The following is a 12,034-nucleotide window of genomic DNA, read 5'->3' as shown; positions in this document are numbered from 1 at the left end:
CAGCTGGGCATGTTCCAACTTGTCCGTTTAAGGTTTCCAACTGAGGTGTTTTTCCTGTGGCGACCCCCCGCGGTCGGGTCCGGCCCGACATGCGACTCTGCCCGCCAAGTTCTTTCATTACAAAATCTCCTTTAACAGTGGAATGTCCGCATAAACTCCTCATGCCGACCTCTTCTGAAACTTCTCTGTTCTCTGACGATGACCTGGGTGAACAGAGCCTGAAATGTGGAAGTTTTCAGCTTGAAACAGCGAGATGATGCCTCCTCGGAGCGCAGATTGCCATCAGGAGTCGTGGGCCGTCCTTAAAGGGACACTAACAGACCAAAATCTCTCATCAGCCGTTAAAATTTTCACCGAAAACCAGCTGAATTTATCGAATGGTGTCCACTCAGTTGTGCCTTACAGTTTTGAAAAAATTTTATCAAACAAAGCAGCAGTCTCTGAGCCATTCCTAAACAATGAAAAAACGACGAGAGGGTGGGCCACTCCTCACTCAAAGACTGCCCACAGGCGAATGACGTAACCGACAGGCGTGAAAAAACTCTCGCATGCCCACGAGGGTTCAAGCATGTCTGATGTAATCACACGTGATTCAAATCCATATGGTTTTGAAAAAAATAATAAGGTCGGTTACTTGTCTAACAGCCCTCATATAATTATAGTTTTTATTGATTGCAACGGTAAAAATTGACACATAGTGGCCCATTGGATGCTTCTCCTGAGGCACATTGGGCTTGTCCAGTGAAATTCCTTGGTTTTCCTTGCTTGCTTGCCTCTACTGGTGGTTGGCTCTCACTGCGGTATTGTATCACTTCCTGTTCCGGAGCACAGCGGTGTTTTTCTGTATCTGTTAGCTGTTTAATCTGCGCAGTTAGATTGATCTAGTTATCTAGATTACGATTTGTTCCCAGTGTAATCTTTACGTGCCTTAACTAAAGCACTCATTCTGCTGAATCACCTCTAAATTATTTACCAATTATTCACTTTGCGTGTTTTTTAGGAATCCGCTTAGCTTAGCGTAGCTACTAGCTCTTAGCCGATTTAGCATGGCGGCTTCTCCTGTCTCTCCCGCACTTTTCTGCTCTGGGTGTGAAATGTTTAGTTATTCCTCGGCCTCCTTTAGCAGTAATGGTACTTGTAATAAGTGGTAGCTTATTCGTAGCTTTGGAGGCCAGGCTGGGCGAATTGGAGACTCGGCTCCGCACCGTGGAAATTCTACAGCTAGCCAGGCCCTGTAGTCGGTTGCGGACAAAGGTAGCTTAGCCGCCGTTAGTTCCCCTCTGGCAGATCCGAGCAGCCGGGAAAGCAGGCTGACTGGGTGACTGTGAGGAGGAAGCGTAGCCCTAAACAGAAGCCCGTGTACACCGCCAACCCGTCACATTTCTAAACCGTTTTTCCCCACTCGACGACACACCCGCCGAGGATCAAACTCTGGTTATTGGCGATCTGTTTTGAGAAATGTGAAGTTAGCGACACCAGCAACCATAGTCAATTGTCTCCGGGGGCCAGAGCAGGCGACATTGAAGGAAATTTGAACTGCTGGTTAAGGCTAAGCGTAAATTTGGTAAGATTGTATTCACGTCGGCAGTAATGACACCGGTTACGCCAATCGGAGGTCACTAAAATTAACATTAAATCGGTGTGTAACTTTGCAAAACAATGTCGGACTCTGTAGTTTTCTCTGGGCCCCTCCCCAATCAGACCGGGAGTGACATGTTTAGCCGCATGTTCTCCTTGAATTGCTGGCTGTCTGAGTGGTGTCCAAAAATGAGGTGGGCTTCATAGATAATTGGCAAAGACTTCTGGGGAAAACCTGGTCTTGTTAGGAGAGACGGCATCCATCCCACTTTGGATGGAGCAGCTCTCATTTCTAGAAATCTGGCTAATTTTCTTAAATCCTCCAAAACCGTGACTATCCAGGGTTGGGACCAGGAAGCAGAGTTGTAGTCTTACACACCTTCTCTGCAGCTTCTCTCCCCCTGCCATCCCCTCATTACCCCATCCCCGTAGAGACGGTGCCTGCTCCCAGACTACCCAATAACAGCAAAAATCTATTTAAGCATAAAAATTCAAAAAGAAACAACTAATATAGCACCTTCTACTGCACCACAGACTAAAACAGTTAAATTGGTCTATTTAAACATTAGGTCTCTCTTTCTAAGTCCCTGTTGGTAAATGATATAATAATTGATCAAACATATGATTTATTCTGCCTAACAGAAACTGGTTACAGCAGGATGAATATGTTAGTTTAAATGAGTCAACACCCCCCGAGTCACACTAACTGTCAGAATGCTCGTAGCACGGGCCGGGGCGGTGGATTAGCAGCAATCTTCCATTCCAGCTTATAATTAATCAAAAACCCAGACAGAGCTTTAAGTCATTGAAAGCTTGTCTCTTAGTCTTGTCCATCCAAATTGGAAGTCCCAAAAACCAGTTTTATTTGTTATTATCTATCGTCCACCTGGTCGTTACTGTGAGTTTCTCTGTGAATTTTCAGACCTTTTGTCTGACTTAGTGCTTAGCTCAGATAAGATAATTATAGTGGGCGATTTTAACATCCACACAGATGCTGAGAATGACAGCCTCAACACTGCATTTAATCTATTATTAGACTCTATTGGCTTTGCTCAAAAAGTAAATGAGTCCACCCACCACTTTAATCATATCTTAGATCTTGTTCTGACTTATGGTATGGAAATAGAAGACTTAACAGTATTCCCTGAAAACTCCCTTCTGTCTGATCATTTTTTAATAACATTTACATTTACTCTGATGGACTACCCAGCAGTAGGGAATAAGTTTCATTACACTAGAAGTCTTTCAGAAAGCGCTGTAACTAGGTTTAAGGATATGATTCCTTCTTTATGTTCTCTAATGCCATATAACAACACAGTGCAGAGTAGCTACCTAAACTCTGTAAGGAGATAGAGTATCTCGTCAATAGTTTTACATCCTCATTGAAGACAACTTTGGATGCTGTAGCTCCTCTGAAAAGAGAGCTTTAAATCAGAAGTGTCTGACTCCATGGTATAACTCTCAAACTCGTAGCTTAAAGCAGATAACCCGTAAGTTGGAGAGGAAATGGCGTCTCACTAATTTAGAAGATCTTCACTTAGCCTGGAAAAAGAGTCTGTTGCTCTATAAAAAAGCCCTCCGTAAAGCTAGGACATCTTTCTATCATCACTAATTGAAGAAAATAAGAACAACCCCAGGTTTCTTTTCAGCACTGTAGCCAGGCTGACAAAGAGTCAGAGCTCTATTGAGCTGAGTATTCCATTATCTTAACTAGTAATGAGTTCAGACTTTCTTTGCTAACAAAATTTTTGGACAGGCTGTGGAGCAGCACAGGTAAGCACGAACAACGCGCTAAAAAATAAATAAAAATCCACTAGACAGGCTGTGGAGCAGCACAGGTAACGCACGACAACAGTGGTAAAAAATAAAATAAAAATCCACTGGACAGGCTGTGGAGCAGCACAGGCAACGCACGACAACAGCGCCAAAAAAATAAAATAAAAATCCACTAGACAGGCTGTGAGCAGCACAGGTAACGCACGACAACGGTGCTAAAAAAAAAAATAAAAATCCACTGGACAGGCTGTGGAGCAGCACAGGCAACGCACGACAACAGAGCCAAAAAAAAATAAAAATCCACTAGACAGGCTGTGGAGCAGCACAGGTAACGCACGACAACAGTGCTAAAAAATAAAATAAAATCCACTGGACAGGCTGTGGAGCAGCACAGGTAACGCACGACAACAGTGCTAAAAAATAAAATAAAAATCCACTAGACAGGCTGTGGAGCAGCACAGGCAACGCACGACAACAGTGCTAAAAAATAAAATAAAAATCCACTAGACAGGCTGTGAAGCAGCACAGGTAATGCACGACAACGGTGCTAAAAAAAAAAATAAATAAATAAATAAATAAAAATCCACTAGACAGCCTGTGGAGCAGCACAGGTAACGCACGACAACAGTGGTAAAAAATAAAATAAAAATCCACTGGACAGGCTGTGGAGCAGCACAGGTAACGCACGACAACAGAGCCAAAAAAATAAAATAAAAATCCACTGGACAGGCTGTGGAGCAGCACAGGTAACGCACGACAACGCGCTAAAATAAAATAAAAACCACTGGACAGGCTGTGGAGCAGCAAAGGCAACGCACGACAACAGCGCTAAAAATAAAATAAAAATCCACTGGACAGGCTGTGGAGCAGCACAGGTAACGCACGACAACAGCGAAAAAATAAAATAAAAATCCACTAGACAGGCTGTGGAGCAGCACAGGTAACGCACGACAACAGCGTAAAAAATAAAATAAAAATCCACTAGACAGGCTGTGGAGCAGCACAGGTAACACACGACAACAGTGGTAAAAAATAAAATAAAAATCCCTGGACAGGCTGTGGAGCAGCACAGGTAACGCACGACAACAGTGCTAAAAAATAAAATAAAAATCCACTAGACAGCTGTGGAGCAGCACAGGTAACGCACGACAACAGGTAAAAAATAAAATAAAAATCCACTGGACAGGCTGGAGCAGCACAGGTAACGCACGACAACAGTGCCAAAAAATAAAATAAAAATCCACTAGACAGGCTGTGGAGCAGCACAGGTAACGCACGACAACAGTGGTAAAAAATAAAATAAAAATCCACTGGACAGGCTGTGGAGCAGCACAGGTAACACGACAACAGGTAAAAAATAAAATAAAAATCCCTAGACAGGCTGTGGAGCAGCACAGGTAACACACGACAACAGTGTAAAAAATAAAATAAAAATCCACTGGACAGGCTGTGGAGCAGCACAGGTAACGCACGACAACAGTGTAAAAAAAAAAAAAAAAATCCACTAGACAGGCTGTGGAGCAGCACAGGTAACGCACGACAACAGGTAAAAATAAAATAAAAATCCACTGGACAGGCTGTGGAGCAGCACAGGTAACGCACGACAACAGTGGTAAAAAATAAAAAAATCCACTGGACAGGCTGTGGAGCAGCACAGGTAACGCACGACAACGGTGCTAAAAAAAAAAAAAATCCACTAGACAGGCTGTGGAGCAGCACAGGTAACGCACGACAACAGTGGTAAAAAATAAAATAAAAATCCACTGGACAGGCTGTGGAGCAGCACAGGTAACGCACGACAACAGTGGTAAAAAATAAATAAAAATCCACTAGACAGGCTGTGGAGCAGCATAGGTAACACACGACAACAGTGTAAAAAATAAAATAAAAATCCACTGGACAGGCTGTGGAGCAGCACAGGTAATGCACGACAACAGTGCTAAAAAAAAAAAATCCACTAGACAGGCTGTGGAGGCACAGGTAACGCACGACAACAGTGGTAAAAAATAAAATAAAAATCCACTGGACAGGCTGTGGAGCAGCACAGGTAACGCACGACAACCGTGGTAAAAAATAAAATAAAAATCCACTAGACAGGCTGTGGAGCAGCAGGTAACGCACGACAACGGTGCTAAAAAAAATAAAAATCCACTAGACAGGCTGTGGAGCAGCACAGGTAACGCACGACAACAGTGGTAAAAAATAAAATAAAAATCCACTGGACAGGCTGTGGAGCAGCACAGGTAACGCACGACAACCAGGCCAAAAAATAAAATAAAAATCCACTAGACAGGCTGTGGAGCAGCACAGGTAACACGACAACGGTGTAAAAAATAAAATAAAAATCCACTAGACAGGCTGTGGAGCAGCACAGGTAACGCACGACAACAGTGGTAAAAAAAATAAAAATCCACTGGACAGGCTGTGGAGCAGCACAGGTAACGCACGACAACAGGAAAAAATAAATAAAAAACCACTAGACAGGCTGTGGAGCAGCACAGGTAACGCACGACAACAGCGCCAAAAAATAAAATAAAAATCCACTGGACAGGCTGTGGAGCAGCACAGGTAACACACGACAACAGTGGTAAAAATAAAATAAAAATCCACTGGACAGGCTGTGGAGCAGCACAGGTAACGCACGACAACGTGCAAAAAAAAAAATAAATAAATAAATAAAATCCACTAGACAGGCTGTGGAGCAGCACAGGTAACACGACAACAGTGGTAAAAATAAAATAAAAATCCACTGGACAGGCTGTGGAGCAGCACAGGCAATGCACGACACAGAGCAAAAAAATAAAATAAAAAATCCAGACAGGCTGTGGAGCAGCACAGGCAACGCACGACAACAGTGCTAAAAATAAAATAAAAATCCACTGGACAGGCTGTGGAGCAGCACAGGTAACGCACGACAACAGGTAAAAAATAAAATAAAATCCACTGGACAGGCGGTGGAGCAGCACAGGAACGCACGACAACAGTGCAAAAAATAAAATAAAAATCCACTGGACAGGCTGTGGAGCAGCACAGGTAACGCACGACAACAGTGGTAAAAAATAAAATAAAAATCCACTGGACAGGCTGTGGAGCAGCACAGGTAACGCACGACAACAGCGCAAAAAATAAAATAAAAATCCACTGGACAGGCTGTGGAGCAGCGACAGGCAACGCACGACAACAGGAAAAAAATAAAATAAAAATCCACTGGACAGGCTGTGGAGCAGCACAGGTAACGCACGACAACAGCGCAAAAAATAAAATAAAAATCCACTGGACAGGCTGTGGAGCAGCACAGGCAACGCACGACAACAGGAAAAAATAAAATAAAAATCCACTAGACAGGCTGTGGAGCAGCACAGGTAACGCACGACAACAGCGAAAAAATAAAATAAAAATCCACTAGACAGGCTGTGGAGCAGCACAGGTAACGCACGACAACAGTGGCAAAAAATAAAATAAAAATCCACTGGACAGGCTGTGGAGCAGCACAGGTAACGCACGACAACAGCTAAAAAATAAAACAAAATCCACTGGACAGGCTGTGGAGCAGCACAGGTAACGCACGACAAGAGGTAAAAAATAAAATAAAAATCCACTGGACAGGCTGTGGAGCAGCACAGGTAACGCACGACAACAGTGCTAAAATAAAATCAAAACCACTGGACAGGCTGTGGAGCAGCACAGGTAATGCACGACAACAGTGTAAAAATAAATAAAAAAATCCACTGGACAGGCTATGGAGCAGCACAGGTACGCACGACAACGGTGTAAAATAAAATAAAAACCACTAGACAGGCTGTGGAGCAGCACAGGTAACGCACGACAACAGTGGTAAAAAATAAAATCAAAATCCACTGACAGGGTGGAGCAGCACAGGTAACGCACGACAACAGTGGTAAAAAATAAAATAAAAATCCACTGGACAGGCTGTGGAGCAGCACAGGTAACGCACGACAACAGTGCTAAAAAATAAAATAAAATCCACTGACAGGCTGTGGAGCAGCACAGGTAATGCACGACAACAGGTAAAAAATAAAATAAAAATCCACTAGACAGGCTGTGGAGCAGCACAGGTAACGCACGACAACGGTGCTAAAAAATAAAATAAAAATCCACTAGACAGGCTGTGGAGCAGCAGAGGTAATGCACGACAACAGTGCTAAAAAATAAAATAAAAATCCACTGGACAGGCTGTGGAGCAGCACAGGTAATGCACGACAACAGTGGTAAAAAATAAAATAAAAATCCACTAGACAGGCTGTGGAGCAGCACAGGTAACGCACGACACACGCTAAAATAAAATAAAAACCACTAGACAGGCTGTGGAGCAGCACAGGTAACGCACGACAACAGTGCTAAAAAATAAAATCAAAATCCACTGGACAGGCTGTGGAGCAGCACAGGTAATGCACGACAACAGTGGTAAAAAATAAAATAAAAATCCACTGGACAGGCTGTGGAGCAGCACAGGTAACGCACGACAACAGTGGTAAAATAAAAAAAAACCACTAGACAGGCTGTGGAGCAGCACAGGTAACGCACGACAACAGCGCTAAAAAATAAAATCAAAATCCACTGGACAGGCTGTGGAGCAGCACAGGTAACGCACGACAACAGTGGTAAAAAATAAAATAAAATCCACTAGACAGGCTGTGGAGCAGCACAGGTAACGCACGACAACAGGTAAAAATAAAATAAAAATCCACTGGACAGGCTGTGGAGCAGCACAGGTAACGCACGACAACAGCTAAAAAATAAAATAAAATCCACTGGACAGGCTGTGGAGCAGCACAGGTAACGCACGACAACAGTGGTAAAAAATAAAATAAAAATCCACTGGACAGGCTGTGGAGCAGCACAGGTAACGCACGACAACAGTGTAAAAATAAAATAAAATCCACTGGACAGGCTGTGGAGCAGCACAGGTAACGCACGACAACAGTGGTAAAAAATAAAATAAAAATCCACTGGACAGGCTGTGGAGCAGCACAGGTAACACGACAACAGTGGTAAAAAAAAAAAAAAAAATAAAAATCCACTAGACAGGCTGTGGAGCAGCACAGGTAACGCACGACAACAGTGGTAAAAAATAAAATAAAAATCCACTGGACAGGCTGTGGAGCAGCACAGGCAACGCACGACAACAGTGCAAATAAATAAATAAATAAAAATCCACGACAGGCTGTGGAGCAGCACAGGTAACGCACGACAACAGTGCCAAAAAATAAAATAAAAATCCACTGGACAGGCTGTGGAGCAGCACAGGTAACGCACGACAACGGTGCCAAAAAATAAAATAAAAATCCACTAGACAGGCTGTGGAGGCAGCACAGGTACCGCACGACAACAGTGGTAAAAAAATAAAATAAAAATCCACTGGACAGGCTGTGGAGCAGCACAGGTAACGCACGACAACGGTGCTAAAAAATAAAATAAAAATCCACTAGACGGCTGTGGAGCAGCACAGGTAACGCACGACACAGTGGTAAAAAATAAAATAAAAAATCCACTGGACAGGATGTGAGCAGCACAGGTAACGCACGACAACAGCGCCAAAAAATAAAATAAAAATCCACTGACAGGCTGTGGAGCAGCACAGGCAACGCCATGACAACAGAGCCAAAAAAATAAAATAAAAATCCACTAGACAGGCTGTGGAGCCAGCACAGGTAACGCACGACAACAGCGCTAAAAATAAAATAAAAGCCACTAGACAGGCTGTGGCGCAGCACAGGTAACGCACGACAACAGTGGTAAAAAATAAATAAAATCCACTAGACAGGCTGTGGAGCAGCACAGGAACGCACGACAACAGCGCTAAAAAATAAAATAAAATCCACTAGACAGGCTGTGGAGCAGCACAGGTAACGCACGACAACAGCGCTAAAAAAATAAAATAAAAATCCACTAGGACAGGCTGTGGAGCAGCACAGGTACGCACGACAACAGCTGCTCAAAAAATAAATCAAAATCCACTGGACAGGCTGTGGAGCAGCACAGGTAACGCACGGACAACAGTGCTAAAAAATAAAATCAAAATCCATGGACAGGCTGTGGAGCAGCACAGGTACAGCCACGAAACGGTGTAAAATAAAATAAAAAATCCACGAGACAGGCTGTGGAGCAGCACAGGTAACGCACGACAACAGGTGCTCAAAAATAAAATCAAAACCACTAGACAGGCTAGTGGAGCAGCACAGGTAACGCACGACAACAGTGGCTAAAAAATAAAATCAAAATCCACTGGACAGGCTATGGAGCAGCACAGGTAACGCCACGACAACAGTGGTAAAAAATAAAATAAAAATCACTAGGACAGGCTGTGGAGCAGCACAGGTAACGCCCGACAACCAGTGGTAACAAATAAAATAAAAACCCACTAGACAGGCTGTGGAGCAGCACAGGTAACGCACGACAACAGCGCTAAAAATAAAATAAAAATCCCACTGACAGGCTGTGGAGCAGCACAGGTAAGCACGACAACGGTGCTAAAAAATAAAATAAAATCCACTAGACAGGCTGGTGGAGCGCACAGGTAACGCACGACAACAGCGCTAAAAAATAAAATAAAATCCACTGGACCGGCTGTGGACGCAGCACAGGTAACGCACGACAACAGTGGTAAAAAATAAATAAAATCCACTGGACAGGCTGTGGAGCAGCACAGGTAACACGCACGACAACAGTGGTAAAAAAATAAAATAAAAATCCCCTGGACAGGCTGTGGAGCAGCACAGGTAACACACGACACAGTGGTAAAAAATAAATCAAAATCCACTGGACAGGCTGTGGAGCAGCACAGGTAAACACACGACACCGTGCTACAAATAAAATAAAAATCCACTAGGCAGGCTGTGGAGCAGCACGACAACAGTGCTAAAAAATAAAATAAAAATAAAAACGAAAGCGTTAGCAAGCTAGTTAGCTTGCCAACGCTGATGAAAGTTAGCTGATAAAAGTGCTCCGTCGCGATGTTTCGACCGTTAGAGGTCTTCTTTAGGCGTTGGAGCACGGTGAAAAAGTAAAAAAAGTAAAAAAGTCTTGAAAAAGACTGTTAATTCAAAGAACTCAAACAGCTCAGTTCAAACAGCTAACAGATACAGCAGAACACCGCTGTGCTCCGGAACAGGAAGTGATACACTCAATCACAACAAAGTTACCTTGATGAAATGTTACCAAATGAGCACTCCATTGTGCCAAAGGCAAGATAATATTGTAATGATCATAGTTCTAATGTTCACGTTGTCACGCAAGGGTTAACTGTTCTCGAGTTGGGAGGGGGAGTGAGGGTGTGGTGAGGAGGAAGAGAAAAAGAGAAAAAGGAAGGTGTCGTCAGCGTGAGTTGTGGCTGCAACAGCAACTCTGTTGTCTTTGGTGTGTTAAAAATAAAAGCTCTGAAAGAGAACCATGGTCCTTGGCTGACTCACTGCAGCGAGGATATTACATTGGTGTCAGAAGCTCGGAATTTGCCCACTGCATGAGCCACTGCTTTAAGCGGGGGGAGAAGATGTCCTCTAGCTCGAGTGCCCGGCCTGCAGGTAAAGAAGGAGGCCGATGAATGTGGCAATAGACATCCGCAGAAAAACACCGTGAGTTGCCTCGGAGTGCTGGGAGTTCACAGCGGCTGGACAGCACTGTACCCGCCGTCGGGACTCCATGCAGCCCACTCTTGAATGCAGCGCGGGACCTGAGACCTAACAAAGATGGCGGTGCCCAGCAGCTCTTGTCACCCGCTCCACGCCACCGCTGTTCTCCGGCAGAGGGAGCTGGGAAGTTACCGGGCACAGTTCGAACTGTTAGCAGGCCACTGCGGGCTGGTCTGAGAAGATTAAAGCCGTGCAGCTGGCACTTTCATTGACAGAGGAAGCTGCAGACTGCCTCCTGCTCCTGACCCCAGAGGAGAGAGGGGACTACTCTATGTTGGTCGGAGCTCTGCAGAGACGCTTTGGACTTTTTAATCTGAAAGACTCCCTGCGGTGTGAGTTTAAACACCGTGTCAGGCGGCCGGATGAGCCCCTGCGATCCCTGGCACATGAGATTGAGAGCTTGGGCAGACGCGCATATGAAGGAATGCCAAGCACAATCCTGAATGAGCTACTCTGTGACCAGTCATCCACTGCCCTGACACCTGTGGAGCTGCGCTTACACGTACAGCTCGCCCACCCCGTGACACTAGCTGAGGCGCTTGAACTGCCCTAGAGAGGGAGGTCGCCACCTGTGCCATAAAGCCGTCAACACCTACACCAGTGATGGCTACCACTGTGAAAGAGCTGCCAGAACAGAGACCGGTGTGGGTAGAGGAGCTGGTACGTGCTGTGAAAAATCTGTCAGTGGGACCTAGTGTGAGCGGAGTGCAACACAACCTGCCTGCTGTCTGTTGGGGGTGTGGCAAGCCAGGACACATGCTCCGTCGCTGTCCAGAAACTAAAGGTCAGCAGGGAAACGGGAAAGGGTCCGTGTAGCCCGGATGACACGGACCCCGTCAACCATTCACCGGGATCCGCATGCTGATGCGGTAGACACTGTGGGCTGGACAGAGGTGGGTGACCGCTGCCATGTTCCTGTGCTGATTGGAAATGTTTCCTGCCCAGCCCTCGTGGATACGGGATCTACTGCCACATTGGTGAGACCTGATGTCGTCCCAGAAGGGACCGTTCTAGAGCCGACGTCAGTAAGG

At 44.9% G+C, this 12,034-nt stretch overlaps 1 protein-coding gene across 1 annotated transcript in view; it reads right to left on the bottom strand.

The window, feature by feature from the left end:
* LOC117503795 (NLR family CARD domain-containing protein 3-like) overlaps positions 1 to 12,034 on the bottom strand; it is a 554,615-nt gene that overhangs the window by 484,502 nt on the left and 58,079 nt on the right. The gene's annotated exons all lie outside the window — the stretch shown is intronic.

The sequence above is a fragment of the Thalassophryne amazonica genome, chromosome 22, assembly GCF_902500255.1.
Source record: "Thalassophryne amazonica chromosome 22, fThaAma1.1, whole genome shotgun sequence".
Lineage (NCBI taxonomy): Eukaryota > Metazoa > Chordata > Actinopteri > Batrachoidiformes > Batrachoididae > Thalassophryne > Thalassophryne amazonica.
Note: the sequence above shows the minus strand (reverse complement) of the source record. Positions and strands in the feature narration are given on the sequence as shown.